Raw genomic sequence first — 17,209 nt, 5'->3', positions numbered from 1 at the left:
CGTCTAACAGAAAACTTTTATTTGCTCTCATGGCCAATAAAGAGCCATTCTGGACTCCTGAGCGGAGATGGATGCAAGGAATAAAATTCAATTTGCAGCTGCACAGTATAAACCAGAACAAAAGAGAGACTAACCATCGCCCAGGAGCACACAGGTGGCTTCCAAATTAGGAGAAATGGTTCAATCCACAAAGTACGTTGGAGGAAGATGTGGCAATATAAAAGATGGTGTGTTAAAAAATAGCAAGCTTGTTTCACTAAGAGGCTTAGAAATCATTTGAATGTTCTTTTAAAAACAAAACAACAGAATCTAAAAGTGAACAAAGGATATAAATTTAAATGTAGCTTATCAGAACTTAACTTATCCCCACGGTATTTCCTTTTACATTTATTAAAATGATAACAGAGAAAAATATCCTTTAGTCACAAAACCAGCCTGTAATTCCAATTTTCTTAGCAAAACCTCGAGAGAGATAATGTATTCGGGGATTTATATGCAAACTCTTATCATGTAGGATACCAGGTCTTAAAACCTAAAGTGAATACGGACCTTGCTTTAGAAGTCAAAAAAGCAACAGTTAACTGACTTTAACTGCCATTACAACACCAGATACCAGGCTTCCTAAGCCCTCTGCAAACACAGGCTTTTATCCGACTTGCTTTAAATGAATTTTGTAAATGCTTGACAAAGCAAAGCAGATCTAGCTTCCCCAGGCAACTTCACTTAAAAAACAGAATTTTTTAACCCTAGGGATTTCTGAAAAGATATTTTTTTAATATTCCTGACATAGGGAATGAGAATATATACCTAGGCTTTATAAACCACAGAACGCTAGATTCAGGTAAATCATCGTTAAAGTGAGTGGCTCTCCCAGCAAGCCCCATCTTTCTGCCTGTGACCCTATAAGCACAAACCGTCTGCCATCCCATGATGACAGCTCAGGCTATTAGGAGCAAATGGGGTCAGACTGTAATTACACCTAAATAGGGCTCCAAGTCCTCCCATGCATTTCCCACGTGGTCCCATGGAATTTTTTTTAACACACCCATAATCTCAGACAAAATAAAAATCTTATTAATTTACATCTGGATAGTCCAAAGTACACAGGGAGACTAGACAGGTTCTGGTTTGTAGGAAGAAATGCAATTAATGATCAATTACTATTTAAAGACCAAACCCCTGTCAAAACAGCTTGACCAAAAAAAATGGTGGTTTTTCACACACATGCATCTGGCAGTAGTGTTGCCAACAAGAAAGGTGGGTGGTGAGTCTGCCAGCTCAAATGGGGCTGTAACGGGGGTGGGGGCCAAAGGATGCATCCCGCCCCCTCCCAAGGACTCCCCTCCAGCAGCAAGCCACTTGCCCACATCCCATTCCCAACCCTGCAGAGATTCCTGTTCTTACCAAGGCCATGTGGGGGGCCCGTTTGGGAAAAGAACCCCAAAGGCAAACGTGAGAGAGGCTGGAAGACCTTAAAAGCATGTCACATTCAGTGAAATAACTCCTCACTGAAAGAGATCTCGTCCTAAGCAGACTTGGACCATTTAATTTGTTATCAGGAAATATCAACTGAGGAATTCTAAACTTACCCTAGAGTGAAACATTGGCCAGTGGCTCTAAGCTTTGTACTGAAGAGAAGTTTCTAGCATATCACATCCATGGCGGGGATTACTTCCACTGTGGGGGGAAGGGGCTTCCTTATCAGCACCATCTCCAATCAGGGGAATAGAAGGCTGGGGTCCCCAAGTCAAGAACTCTGCCTCCTGTTTACAAAGTGGTTCGTTTTAACGGTGACCATGAGGATGCTGGGTGCTATAAAATACTAACCTGTCACCATCACTAATGAGGCTGGGAAATTACACTTGGCTTTTGCCTCCTGTATTAATGGGGATTAGATGAGTCAAACAGGGCAGGAAAACCCAAATGTCAATGGGTTAACAAAACACCAGAGATTCCCCCTCCCAAACAGACGAAGTCTGTGTAAGTGCCCGGGGCGGATATGACAGCTATGCTCCACGATGTCTCCAGAGATCCGAATCCCTCCAGCCCGAGGTTCCACAGTCCAAAGGGGTGGCCTTGACCTCAGTGTGGAGATGGGGCTCCATCCATCCGGCTCTTTCTCATTTCTGGCGGAAGGATGGAGGATGGGGGAGAAGGGCATTCAGCCCAGGGCTACTGGCCACCTGTGATTATTTCAAGTGAGGGCGAAGACTGTAAGGGCCCCTGGAGTCACTGAAGTCCCACCATCTTCCCTCTTGCTCTCCCTGAACACACAGATACAGCCCCTGACGCCCTTCTTCCCCCCTCCATCCTCCTTGGCTGGACCAAGCTCTCCATGGAAACAGTCACCAGACATTCCCATCCAGATGGTAAAGGAAATGTGGGAAGCGGGGGTCTCACCCTACTGTCAAAGTAAAAATGGGGTGAAAAGGCAGAAGGGAGAGGTATTCCAATATCCCAAGTAGGAACTCTGAGCATGATTTTACAGAAAGATCACTGTATATGGCGGTCTGGTTCTAATGATTTAAAATATGATTCTTTGGGTCTATTCCAGGCGCTAAAGAAATCAGTGGACTGATAAAATTGCATATGTTTGAAAATAGCTGATTTATGTCCTCACTTTTGAAGGCTATCATCATTGGATGTGGAATTCTAGATTGGCAGAATCCTTCCAGGACTTCAATAATATCATGTCACTGTCTTCTGGATGCCACTGTCTCTGTTGAGAAATCAACTCAAAATCTTATTGCTGCTTTTTGAAGATCAGATGTCTTTTTTCCTCTGAAAGCTTCTAGCATTTTCTCTTTGTCTTTTTTTTTAACTCTTTAAAAAATTTTTGGCTGCGCTGGGTCTTCATTGCTGCATGCGGGCTTTCTCTGGTTGCAGCAAGTGGGGGCTACTCTTCGTTGCGGTGTGTGAACAGAGCCACTCATTGCAGTGGCTTCTCTTGTTGTGGAGCACAGGCTTCAGTAGTTGCAGCACATGGGCTCTAGGGCACGTGGGCTTCAGAAGTTGCAGTGCACAGGCTCAGCAGTTGTGGCCCGTGGGCTCTAGAGTGCAGGCTCGGTAGTTGTGGCACACAGGCTTAGTTGCTCTGCGGCATGTGGGATCTTCCCAGACCAGGGATCGAACCTGTGTCCCCTGCATTAGCAGACGGATTCTTAACCACTGAGCCACCAGAGAAGTCCGCTCTTTGTCTTTGATCTTCAGGAATTTGACCATGATGTGCCTCAGTTCTTTGTGTTTATCTTGTTGAGATTTGAAAATTTCCCAAATGTCTGCTTAATGCTTTTTATCAATTTTGGAAATTCTCAGGCACCATCTCTTCAGACATTGTTCCCTTCCCATTCTTCTCTCTGCTTTTTCTGCCGTGTTTAGTTACATGTATCTACCATGTGCATATGTCTCTTAGACTCTTCTCTGTATTTTCCATCTTTTGTCTCTCTTTTCATCAGTCTGGATATTTCATTCTGTCTTTTCACTACTTTTCATATGTTTAAATCATCTATTGAGTTTTTAATTTTAGCTATGGTACTTTTCATTTTTAGAATTTCTAGTAACATATCAAAATTCTCACACTTGTCTTTGACCTCCTCTAACATATTAATCATAGTTATTTTAAAGCACATAATAACTCTCAATTCCTTTTTGGAGATAACCTGTAGATCTGTTTCTACTGTCTGTGTTTTCTCTTCGTTTTTGGTCACGGGTTTGCCATCTCTTCATATGCCTGGTTACTTCTGATGGGCTTCTGACAGGCAGATAGGTCTGGGGTACTAGCAATTCCAGACCCCCTTAATCTATCAGTGATTGAGCTGATTTGAGCTAGTCTCCTTCCTATTCACCCTAACACCTAGGACATAGCCTTTGGGGTCCCCAAGTCTGGGGTACTTACCTTCCCCCTGGCAGGCCCTCAGCTCCAATCTAGTGGCCCTACCCCCAGCTCTTAAGTTGAAAGCTCTGCTCTTTGATATCTGTTGCCAGTTACCAAAGCGCAGGCTTTCCTCCCCCCACATGTAGGACTCACAGCTCTGAGCTTCCTGGATCACACAACTACTCTTTAGAAGGCCTCTGACTTCAAATAGATGGCTATATATAAATAGTACAGTTTTCTAACTGTTCTCAGCAAAACAGTTAACCTAAAACAACTTAGTCCTATTACGACTGACTGATGGGCTGATAACCTTTTCTTTCCATCCTTACATCCCAAGAAGTACCACTTATTCTTGGCATTTTATAGTAGAGAAGACGGATGATTAGAGAATTTTGATGATTTACCCAGATTCATCAGCTACCAAAAGACAAAATCAGGATTTGAGTCCAATTCAACAGAACTTCAGAGTTGAGTCTCTTAGCCACTATTTATTATACTTTCTCTGATTTTATCCTTAATATAACCTACGTGATAGAAAGACACAGAAAATGGCATGCTGGGGTTAGAGCAAGACTTCTGACTTCAAAATCCCATCTTCCTGGTAGTCTTTCTACTGGAGTTTGGAATCCAAATACATTTAGCTTTTGTCTTTTCCTATGGGAGGATAAATTCTAAATTGAATCAAAAGACATTTTGAGATACAATCACATCTCAGTTGACAATAAGATAATGTCTATGGCCACAATTATCCTCATAGATGCTCTGGGAAAATGTTGGAGGGGAGGGTAATCTCATATAGTTCTCATTCTTTAGACAAATAAACTGAAGACCACAAAATAAAGACTCTGTCTTTGGGCTCATTTATTCATCCAAAAAGTATTTATCTATTACCTACTACACGCCAGGCAATGTTCTAGGCACTTGGATATATTTTAATAGATGAAACAGAATATAAACATAAACATCACACATAGGCCAATTATACAGCTCCTAAGTTCTATAGGGGAAAATAGAGCTGTGTAAAACGATTGGGAGGGCAGAACAGGAGATAAAGGGTAGGTCGCAGGATTTTACTTTTACAAAAGATTTGCTAAAATACTGTTGATAATTACTCCACCTCATTCCCACTCCATTCATCATAAAGACATGCTTCTTTACAGAATAACTGAACCTTTTTTCACCTGCCAATTCAAGTTCCTGAATGCCCTTGGGCAAAACCCTTAGCACTCAATATCCATTCTGAGTAACTACCATGCCTTTATGACTTGCAGGAAAATAAATACATAAATTATTCTTCTGCAACAGAATCTGCTATTCTCCACACTGTGGCCTTTTTGAGCCCCAAATCTGCAGACAAATGGAGTCTGATTTTTTTCAAATCTGATTTTACTTATTTTTCACAAAACCTTATAAAGAAGTTCTACTGAGTAATTCTTGAAACTATAGTCTGGTTTAGGCTTTAAAAAGGATTTCCTGATTGAAAGGAGACCTTCAAGATGGTGGAAGAGTAAGACGTGGAGATCACCTTCCTCCCCACAGATACATCAGAAATACATCTACATGTGGAACAACTCCTACTGAATACTGGCAGAAAACCTCAGACTTCCCAAAAGGCAAGAAACTCCCCACGTACCTGGGTAGGGCAAAAGAAAAACGAAAAAACAGAGGCAAAAGAATAAGGACGGGACCTGCACCTCTGGGAGGGAGCTGTGAAGGAGGAAAGGTTTCCACACACTAGGAAGCCCCTTCGCGGGCGGAAACTGGGGGTGGCGGGGGGGAAGCTTCAGAGCCATGGAGGAGAGCGCAGCAACAGGGGTGCAGGGGGCAACGTGGAGAGATTCCCGCACAGAGGATCGCTGCCGACCAGCACTCACCAGCCCGAGAGGCTTGTCTGCTCACCTGCCGGGACAGGTGAGGGCTGGGAGCTGAGGCTCGGGCTTTGGAGGTCAGATCCCAGGGAGAGGACTGGGGTTGGCTGTGTGAACACAGCCTGAAGGGAGCTAGTGTGCCACAACTAGCTGGGAGGGAGTCCGGGAAAAGGTCTGGAACTGCCTGAGAGGCAAGAGACCGTTGCTTCTGGATGCGCGAGGAGAGGGGATTCAGAGCACCGTTTGGGCGAGCTCCAGAGACAGGCACGAGCCGCGGCTATCAGCATGGACACCAGAGACGGGCATGAGACGCTAAGGCTGCTGCTGCAGCCACCAAGAAGCCTGTGTGCAAGCACAGGTCACTATCCACACCTCCCCTCCCAGGAGCCTGTGCAGCCCGCCACTGCCGGGGTCCCGTGATCCAGGGACAACTTCCCCGGGAGAACACACGGTGCGCCTCAGGCTGTTGCAACATCATGCTGGCCTCTGTCGCCACAGGCTTGCCCCACCTCCGTACCCCTCCCTCCCCCCGGCCTGAGTGAGCCAGAGCCCCCGAGTCAGCTGCTCCTTTAACCCCGTCCTGTCTGAGCGGGAACAGATGCCCTCAGGCAACCTACACACAGAGGCGGGGCCAATCCAAAGCTGAACCCCAGGAGCTGTGCGAAGAAAGAAGAGAAAGGGAAATCTCTCCCAGCAGCCTCAGGAGCAGCGGATTAAATCTCCACAGTCAACTTGATGTACCCTGCATCTGTGGAATACCTGAATAGACAATGAATCATTCCAAATTGAGGAGGTGGACGTTGGGAGCAATTGTAGACTTGGGGTTTCCTTTCTACATCTAATTTGTTTCTGGTTTTATGCTTACCTAAGTTTAGTATTTAGAGCTTATTATCACTGGTAGATTTCTTTATTCATTTGGTTGCTCTCTTCCTTTATATATATATATATATTTCCTTTTTCTCTTTTTGTGAGTGTGTATGTGTATGCTTCTTTGTGTGATTTTGTCTGTATAGATTTGCTTTTACCATTTGTCCTGTCTGTCTGTTTTTTTTGTTTTGTTTTGTTTTTCTTAGTATAGTTTTTAGTGCTTGTTATCATTGGTGGATTTATTTTATGGTTTGCTTGCTCTCTTCTTTCCTTCTTTCTTTCTTTTTTTTCTTTTTTTATTACTTTTTATTTTTAATAATTATTTTTTATTTTTTATTTTAATAACTTTATTTTCTTCCTTCTTTCCTCCCTCTCCCTCCCTCCCTCTCTCCCTCTCTCTCTCTTTCTCTCTTTCTCTCTTTTATTCTCCCTTTTCTTCTGAGCTGTGTGGCTGACAGGGTCTTGGTGCTCTGGCCTGGTGTCAGGCCTGTGCCTCTGAGGTGGGAGGGCCAAGTTCAGGAAATTGGTCTACCAGAGACCTCCCAGCTCCATGTAATATCAAACGGCAAAAGCGCTCCCAGAGATCTCCATCTCAACGCTAAAACCCAGCTCCACTCAACAACCAGCAAGCTACATTGCTGGACACCCTACGCCAAACAACGAGCAAGACAGGAACACAACCCCACCCATTACAAGATAGGCTGCCTAAAATCATAATAAGGTCACAGACACACCAAGACACACCACCAGACGTGGTCCTGCCCACCAGAAAGACAAGATCCAGCCCCATCCACCAGGACACAGGCACCAGTCCCCTCCACCAGGAAGCCTACACAACCCACTGAACCAACCTTAGCCACCGGGGGCAGACAACAAAAACAACAGGAACTATGAACCTGCAGCCTGCGAAAAGGACACCCCAAACACAGTAAGTTAAGCAAAATGAGAAGACAGAGAAACACACAGCAGATGAAGGAGCAAGGCAAAAACCCACCAGACCAAACAAATGAAGAGGAAATAGGCAGTCTACCTGAAAAAGAATTCAGAGTAATGATAGTAAAGATGATCCAAAATCTTGGAAATAGAATGGAGAAAATACAAGAAACGTTTAACAAGGACCTAGAAGAACATTAAAGAGCAAACAAACAATGATGAACAACACAATAATGAAATTAAAAATTCTCTAGAAGGAACCAATTGCAGAATAACTGAGACAGAAGAATGGATAAGTGGAAGACAAAATAGTGGAAATAACTACCACAGAGCAGAATAAAGACAAAAGAATGAAAACAATTGAGGACAGTCTCAGAGACCTCTTTGACAACATTAAACGTGCCAACATTTGAATTACAGGGGTCTCAGAAAAGAAGAGAAAAAGAAAGGGACTGAGAAAATGTTTGAAAAGATTATAGTTGAAAACTTCCCTAATATGGGAAAGGAAATAGTTAATCAAGTCCAGGAATTGCAGAGTGTCCCATGTAGGATAAATCCAAGGAGAAACACGCCAAGACACACATTAATCAAACTATCAAAACTTAAATACAAAAAAAAAAAAATTAAAAGCAGCAAGGGAAAAACAACAAATAACATACAAGGGAAGCCCCATAAGGTTAACAGCTGATCTTTCAGCAGAAACTCTGCAAGCCAGAAGGGAGTGGCAGGACATATTTAAAGTGATGAAAGGCAGAAACTTACAACAAAGATTACTCTACCCAGAAAGGACCTCATTCAGATTTGACGGAGAAATTAAAACCTTTACAGACAAGCAAAAGCTAAGAGAATTCAGCACCACCAAACCATCTTTACAAGAAATGCTAAAGGAACTTCTCTGAGCAGGAAACACAAGAGAAGGAAAAGACCTACAATAACGAACTCAAAACAATTAAGACAATGGTAATAGGAACATACATATCAATAATTACCTGAAGTGTAAATTGATTAAGTGCTCCAGCTAAAAGACATAGACTGGCTGAATGGATACAAAAACAAGACCCATATATATGCTGTCTACAAGAGACCCACTTCAGATCTAGGGACACATACAGACTGAAAGTGAGGGAATGGAAAAAGATATTCCATGCAAATGGAAATCAAAAGACCAGACCAGATGGCTTCACAGGTGAATTCTATTAAACACTTCGAGAAAAGCTAACACCTATCCTTCTCAAACTCTTCCAAAATATAGCAGAGGGAGTAATACTCCCAAAACCGTTCTACGAGGCCACCATTGCCCTGATACCAAAAGCAGACAAAGATGTCACAAAGAAAGAAAACTACAGGCCAATATCACTGATGAACATAGATGCAAAAATCCTCAACAAAATACTAGCAAACAGAATCCAACAGCACATTAAAAGGATCATACACCATGATCAAGTGGGGTTTAGCCCAGGAATGCAAGGATTCTTCAATATATGCAAATCAATCAATGTGATACACCATATTAACAAATTGAAGGAGAAAAACTATATGATCATCTCAACAGATGCAGAAAAAGCTTTTGACAAAATTCAACACCCATTTATGATAAAAACCCTCCAGAAAGTAGGCATAAAGGGAACTTACCTCAACATAATAAAGGCCATATATGACAAACCCACAGCCAACATCGTTCTCAATGGTGAAAAACAGAAACCATTTCCACTAAGATCAGGAACAAGACAAGGTTGCCCACTCTCACCACTATTATTCAACATAGTTTTGGAAGTTTTAGCCACAGCTATCAGAGAAGAAAAAGAAATAAAAGGAATCCAAATCGGAAAAGAAGAAGTAAAGCTGTCACTGTTGGCAGATGACATGGCACTATACATAGAGAATCCTAAAGATGCTACCAGAAAACACTAGAGCTAATCAATGAATTTGGTAAAGTAGCAGGATACAAAATTATTGCACAGAAATCTCTTGCATTCCTATAGAGTAATGATGAAAAATCTGAAAGAGAAATTAAGGAAACACTCCCATTTACCACTGCAACAAAAAGAATAAAATACCTAGAAATAAACCTACCTAAGGAGACAAAAGACCTGTATGCAGAAAACTATAAGACACTGATGAAAGAAATTAAAGATGATACAAACAGATGGAAAGACATACCATGTCCTTGGATTGGAAGAATCAACATTGTGAAAATGACTATACTACCCAAAGCAATCTACAGATTCAGCACAATCCCTTTCAAAGTACCAATGGCACTTTTCACAGAACTAGAACAAAAAATTTCACAATTTGTATGGAAACACAAAAGACCCCAAATAGCCAAAGCAATCTTGAGAAAGAAAAACGGAGCTGGAGGAATCAGGCTCCTGGACTTCACACTATACTACAAAGCTACAGTAACCAAGACAGTATGGTACTGGCACAAAAACAGAAATATAGATCAATGGAACAGGATAGAAAGCCCAGAGATAAACCCACACACATATGGTCACCTTATTTTTGATAAAGAAGGCAAGAATATACAATGGACAAAAGACATCGTCTTCAATGAGTGGTGCTGGGAAAACTGGACAGCTACATGTAAAAGAATGAAATTAGACACTCCCTAACACCATACACAAAAATAAACTCAAAATGGATTAAAGACCTAAATGTAAGGCCAGACACCATCAAACTCTTAGAGGAAAACATAGGCAGAACACTCTATGACATAAATCACAGCAAGATGCTTTTTGACCCACCTCCTAGTGAAATGGAAATAAAAACAAAAATAAACAAATGGGACCTAATGAAACTTAAAAGCTTTTGCACAGCAAAGGAAACCATAAACAAGATGAAAAGACAACTCTCAGAATGGGAGAAAATATTTGCAAACGAAGCAACTGACAAAGGATTAACCTCCAAAACTTATAAGCAGCTCATGCAGCTCAATATCAAAAAAAACCAAACAACCCAATCCAAAAATGGGCAGAAGACCTAAAGAGACATTTCTCCAAAGAAGATATACAGATTGCCAACAAACACATGAAAGAATGCTCAACATCACTAATCATTAGAGAAATGCAAATCAAAACTACAATGAGGTATCACCTCACAGCAGTCAGAATGGCCATCATCAAAAAATCTACAATCAATAAATGCTGGAGAGGGTGGGGAGAAACGGGAACCCTCCTACACTTTTGGTGGGAATGTAAATTGATACAGCTATTATGGAGAACAGTATGGAGGTTCCTTAAAAACTAAAAATAGAACTACCAAACGACCCAGCAATCCCAGTACTGGGCATATACCCTGAGAAAACCATAATTCAAAAAGAGTCATGTACCACAATATTCACTGCAGCTCTATTTACAATAGCCAGGACATGGAAACAACCTAAGTGTCCATCGACAGATGAATGGATAAAGAAGATGTGGCACATATATACAATGGAATATTACTCAGCCATAAAAAGAAACGAAATGGAGTTATTTGTAGTGAGGTGGATGGACCTAGAGTCTGTCATACAGAGTGAAGTAAGTCAGAAAGAGAAAAATAAATACCATATGCTAACACATATATATGGAACCATAAAAAAAAAATGGTTCTGAAGAACCTATGGGTAGGACAGGAATAAAGACGCAGACGTAGAGAATGGACTTGAGGACACAGGGAGGGGGAAGTGTAAGCTGGGATGAAGTGAGAGAGTGGCATGGACATATATACACTACCAAATGTAAAATATATAGCTAGTGGGAAGCAGCCACATAGCACAGGGAGATCAGCTCGGTGCTTTGTGACCACCTAGAGGGGTGGAATAGGGAGGGTGGGAGGGAGACGCAAGAGGGAGGAGATATGGGGATACATGTATATGTATAGCTGATTCACTTTGTTATAAAGCAGAAACTAACACACCATTGTAAAGCAATTATACTCCAATAAAGATGTTAAAAAAAAAAAAAAGGATTTCCCCAATCTAAATAACATAAATCCAAGTATGAGGCTTTCACACTAATTGCAGAAAAACCTAAGTCAGAAGCCTGATTTCATGGTAATTATTGCCATTTGTCTGATGAATTTTACAGTAATTTCAGAATACTCATGAAGCTTCTCAGATAAGAACACACTAAGCTCAGAACAAGAGCTGCTGAATAATGTATTCCTGCTTTCTTGTAAACAAAGTATTATTAATTTTGATAGCTTCTATGGATATTCTTAATCTCCAATTTAAAAGAAGAGCATAGGTTTCTATGTAAACCAGTTTACAAGCCAATATGTATGTAAGGAATAATTTATACTACATATAAATTCCCTTTTTTTTGTTTTGTGTCCAAAGTATTCAATGGAAGATTCACAGACCTACCCAGCTGCATACTTAAGCCTATAGTGGGAAAGGCTTTCATCTATCTCTTAAGGCAAGAGTTCCGTTTGTCTAGTTTGTGAAAATACCAGGTTTCAGCCAGCCTTTCCCTTTTTCTTTTAAGAATACAATATTTTTCAAAATGAGTCAAGGAATTGTATCTATTTCTACCACTCTGGTATTCCACAGTAATCACCCAGTAAACACTCAGGTACAAATTGACAAGTCACGGCTATGATCCCGGACAGAAGAATTTTTTAGAGTGTTGTGAAAGATTCCATGTAAAAATGCAATGGAATAAGTATAAGAATTTTAGCTTCACTGATATAACATGATGCATTACACTCAACATTTTTATATGTGTTACTCCACAACATCCCCATAACAGTGTTTTAAATTTCGTAAGACAGGTATTACCATTACCATTCTTATAGGTGACAAAAGGCAAAGAAAAGTTAAGGGACGATCAATGGCCACACAGGTGATAATACAGAATTGATATTTGGACCCTTTTCCTTACTACTTGGAATAACTTAAGGCCTAAGCACTGGACTCTAATCTTCTGGACCTAGGTTTGGATGCTCAGGGTTAGGTGACAACTGGATATGCTAATTAACATCTTTGCCCTCTCTTTTCCCATCAGTCAAATGGGAATATAATCACTGGTTTCACTGTACGGTTATCAGAATTCAATCAGGAAAAGCACATAGAGCATTGACACTGGTGCCCATGTAATGGGCCAATACTCTCCTATATAAATCAGTGCAACTGAATTCTCAATTTTCAAGTTAAATTTCTACTTTCAGTAGAAATGATTAACAATTTTACAAATGCAGGCTCACCATAACCTATCTCTGGCTATTTCTCACACTTCTGTCTTACAGAATTCAAGGATGCTTCAGAGACTTGTTCAGTGCCCAAACTCTGATCTGCTACACAGAAGCCCAGGGTCTCCTTCAAACGAAAGGAGTCCTCTTAAAAGACAGAACCACTTTTCTCAAATATACATTTTTTATATTTCTTTATAAAGAAATATACATTTATCTTTTTATACATTTAATTTCCTAATGCAATACCTTAAATAGAAATGATGAATAAACAGCTGGGTGAATAAATGAAATGATGAATAGAAAGACACATCACAGGATAGGAAAAGTCCAGGGACTCAATTATTTTGCAGGATCAGACTGAGATCATCCCAGAAGCTTAAGAAAAGAAATGACAAGCTCATTTTTGCATCCATTTATCCAAAATTCTGTGTTGTATTATTTTTTAAAGTTGTTGGAAACAGCCAACATATATTTCACTCCCTGCAACTTAAATTCTTCTTTCAATGTATATGACGCCTTAAAAATGGGAAGATGAAAACTGCATGTCGGATTCCTTTATACTATGCTATCATATATCACGTTTTTCCAAGTAATTCCAAGTTTATCCCCTTTAGTTTTAGATATCTGAAGATTTCTTTTTTTTTATTTATTGGGGTGTAGTTGCTTTACAACGTTGTGCTAGTTTCTGCTGTACAGTGAAGTGAATCAACCATATGTATACATTTCCCACACACCCATAGCTTGTCTTCCTTCGAACTCTGGGAAACTTCAGCAGGGGACAATGTGTTAATGACATAAGTAATTAGGTTCTAAAAGATGTGTTTTTTATAGAACTGGGAGGAATGGAGGTGGCAGTCAGGAGAAGAACAGCTCTTGACAAATGGGTGCACAGCCACTCCTGTAAACAGGAACTTCCCTGCAGGAAAACTTCCTCCCCTGGGATCTATAATTTGGCTGTTGCCTTAGAGAGCTGATGAAAGCAATTACAGGACAAAAAGGCTGATTTCCCCTGCATCTGTTGAGGCGAAGCCAGGGATAATGTTTCATTTACACTAAAGGAATTCATGGTTTCTTTCAGAATAGAACCTGAAAGATGAATCCAATCTAATCAGAGGCACGGGCATCTTATCGAGATGAAAATCCCTTAAGATGTAGTTTCCCAGCCTTAAAGGTCAGTCGCTTATTAAGAGTTTTAACGGTTTTATCAGAAATGACCACATTCAGGGCTTCACAGATGTCATAGGGGAAACATAGAACCATTCCTCTGTGTTTCCATTAACTGAAAATATTAGTGACCAACAAAGATAATGGTCTGTTAAAAATCAGGAAAATAAATTTTTCTGGGCACAAGAAAATAAGTTACTTGCTACCAATATTTTAGTTATTTTTTTCAGATTTCCCCAGTTTTATGTATACACATTTGTGTGTGTGTGTACATTTACTTTAATGCAATTGTACTGCATGTGTAGATCTGTGTATCCACCACCACAGTTCAGATAAAAACACATCACCTTCATTTTCTAATTTTCAAAATAATAACTTGGTTTCTGATTATCCTCCAAAGATGATTAGTTATTTTTCTTTAGTGTCTTTATACTCTCACTAATTTCATCATATTTTATGTGTTTCAGTCCATTGCAATTATTATCCCTGTTTTTGCTCAAAATTTTCTATCTGTGGCCTGTGGAATTCTCTTCAGTTTGTCTCTTGAGTTTCTTGGACACTGTGCTATTTCGTCTGTAATATTAATTATGATCTGACAGGACAAGATGTTCTGAGCTCCTTTTATACGTTCCATTCTTCAGACCAGAAATTAACCATTTCTCCAAGGAACTTGGTTTCTTTTAGTGGTGAAATAGTGTTTCAAGGCCAAAAATTAATTGCTACAGGGGCTCATTGTTTCTGGGTTAGTTTTTTTTTTTTAATTTGTATTTTATACTGGAGTATAGTTGATTTCCAATGTTGCATTAGTTTCTGGCTTACAGCAAAGTGATTCAGTTTAGTCCCTTGCTCAGTGGCAATGACAAACACTGGCTTCACCCTTGGAGTGAGGCAGCCATAGCAGGTAGGATGAGCTCTTCCCTGTCCTCAGTAAAACTGAACCCTTGGACCACAGACCCAGGTGGCCCCCCGCCCCCATGTCACAGCATGAGTACAGCCAAGGCGGGGAGGCGTGGTGTGATGTGGTGTGATGCCCACGGAACACCTACTGTAGACAAGCAACACTCACTGAACAGCCAGTGTGTGGTCACTGCCACACTAAGAATTTTTCATGAAGGACCTCATTTTGCAGTCAGAATAGCCCATATGCATATATATACACACATATATATAATGATTATTCCCATTTATCAATGAAGAAACCAAGGCCAAGAGAGATTATCAGCACCTTGCTCCAGTTCACCAAGCCAAGCTGTTAAACTCCAGTCTACACACTCACCAAGCCAAGCTGTTAAACTCCAGTCTACACACTCACCACTGCCCCACACGGCTTCCTCTGCAACCCCACCAAGAATAGGGATGGAGCTGAAAGTGGGATGAAGAAAACCACTCAAAGCCCTCAGAGACCTGAGCAGCCCTGTTTCACAGAAGCTTCTCCAATGAAGGAAATGTTCAGAACTGTCCAACATTGTACCCACCAGCCACTTGTGGTTAATGAGCACTTGATACGTGGCTAGTGTGATGGACCGAGGAATAAAATTTTTATTTATATATATATTTTTATAATTTTTATTGGAGTATAGTTGATTTAGAATGTTGTGTTAGTTTCAGGTGTACAGCAAAGTGAATCAGTTATACATAAACATATATCCACTCTTTTTTAAATTCTTTTCCCATATAGGCCATTACAGAGTATTAAGTAGAGTTCCCTGTGCTATACAGTAGGTCCTTATTAGTTATCTATTTTATATATCGTAGTGTGTATATGTCAATCCCAATTTTACTTAATTTTTATTCTTTTAGATTTAAATAGCCCAATGTGTCTAACAGCTACCATAGCGGACAGCCTTAGTGTTTAAGAGAGAGAAAAGACTTTGTCTCATAGGTGTCCATACGGGACAGGAAATATAAAGGGGTGAATTCTGTATGACAGCGGTCCCCAACCTTTTTGGCACCAGGGACTGGTTTCGTGGAAGACAATTTTTCCATGGACCGGGGCGGGGTGTGTGTGGGGGATGGTCCAGGCTGTAATGCGAGTGACGGGGAGCTGCAGATGAAGCTTTGCTCACTCGCCCTCCACTCACCTCCTGCTGTGCGGCCTGGTTCCTAACAGGTACCGGTCCACGGCCCGGGGGTTGGGGACCCCTGCTCTATGAGACATTCAGACGAAGGCTCTTGCTTTCAAAATTCAAGGAAGAAGATATTGTCTCTTACTGTAAAAAATCAAATTGATTTGACCACACCAGCCTAGGTGATGGAAGCAAGAAGAATTTTCTAAGCAAAGGGAGTAGTACAAGCAAAGACAAGGAAACGATAAGCAAGCATGAGAGTACTGTCACCAGCCCCGTGTGGCTGCATGATTAAACATGGGAAGATGTAAAACGCAGAGAACATGGCAAAATAACTAAGAGACAAGGAAAATCTAGTCCGTTGTTAAGCTGTTTATTGTGTGCATTCCCCACTAAATCACAAGGTTGAGGTGTGAAAAGGCAAAGGGAAAAGCATCACTAATACAAAGGAACGAAAAATAGAAGTATGTGTCCACGGGAAAGAATCATTCTAAGAAAAAGGCAAAATATCTTGAGAAAGCATTTCTGAGATGCATGCATTGCCGATGGCAGAGTGAAACCCCACATATGCTATGAGCGTGGTCACTAGGGAAGCTAGAGCACCTACAGTAGGCCACACAAGGGCAACACTGGGTGGGCCAACGGGCAGCCATGGCCATTGCCTGGGCTGGGGGAGATGTTTGTCCTTCAGTGTGTCTCATGGCCACTCCACTGGGAATGCCACGTCCCCATCAGGGTCTGGTCCGCATGGTCCAAAGGGAACACGGGATGGGGCACGGGGCAGAGGAACTGCCCTGGACAGACTAGCAGACAAGGGGCGGGCACAGGCCACCACATCCGTCACACACAAAGCTCCCAGGAGAACCCACCCCAGGCCCTGTAACTCACCAACCCTTAACGTTTTAATAACCAGATGCAGACCAGTTGAACATGAGAGTCTGGAGCCTTGTCTAATCCGTGGGGTCAGACGAAACCTTCCACCACTGGGCAGAGGAAGCAAACACATGGCCCGAGGGCCGCATTCAGGTTTCACAGCATCAAACACCCAATTCTTTTTATTTTATTTCCTCTGCATGGCTTGGCCACATAGATCAGGAAATTTTCACTTTGAAAATTCCAGACTCAACAGATCTGGCAAAGCTGGGCCCATATTCCCACATGGAACTCAGCAGCAGCCCCTCTTCTCTGAGCCCTCACTCACTCATGTCACTTGTCACTCACCCAGGAAGTCACCTGGGTTTAGGGCCCTTGCCGTGGACCGTTAG

General features: G+C 41.4%; 1 protein-coding gene across 6 annotated transcripts in view; it reads right to left on the bottom strand.

Moving 5' to 3' along the window:
* PTPRM (protein tyrosine phosphatase receptor type M) overlaps window positions 1-17,209 on the bottom strand; it is a 745,633-nt gene that overhangs the window by 585,869 nt on the left and 142,555 nt on the right. The gene's annotated exons all lie outside the window — the stretch shown is intronic.

Source organism: Balaenoptera physalus (genome assembly GCF_965194825.1).
Source record: "Balaenoptera physalus genome assembly, chromosome: 12".
NCBI lineage: Eukaryota > Metazoa > Chordata > Mammalia > Artiodactyla > Balaenopteridae > Balaenoptera > Balaenoptera physalus.
Note: the sequence above shows the minus strand (reverse complement) of the source record. Positions and strands in the feature narration are given on the sequence as shown.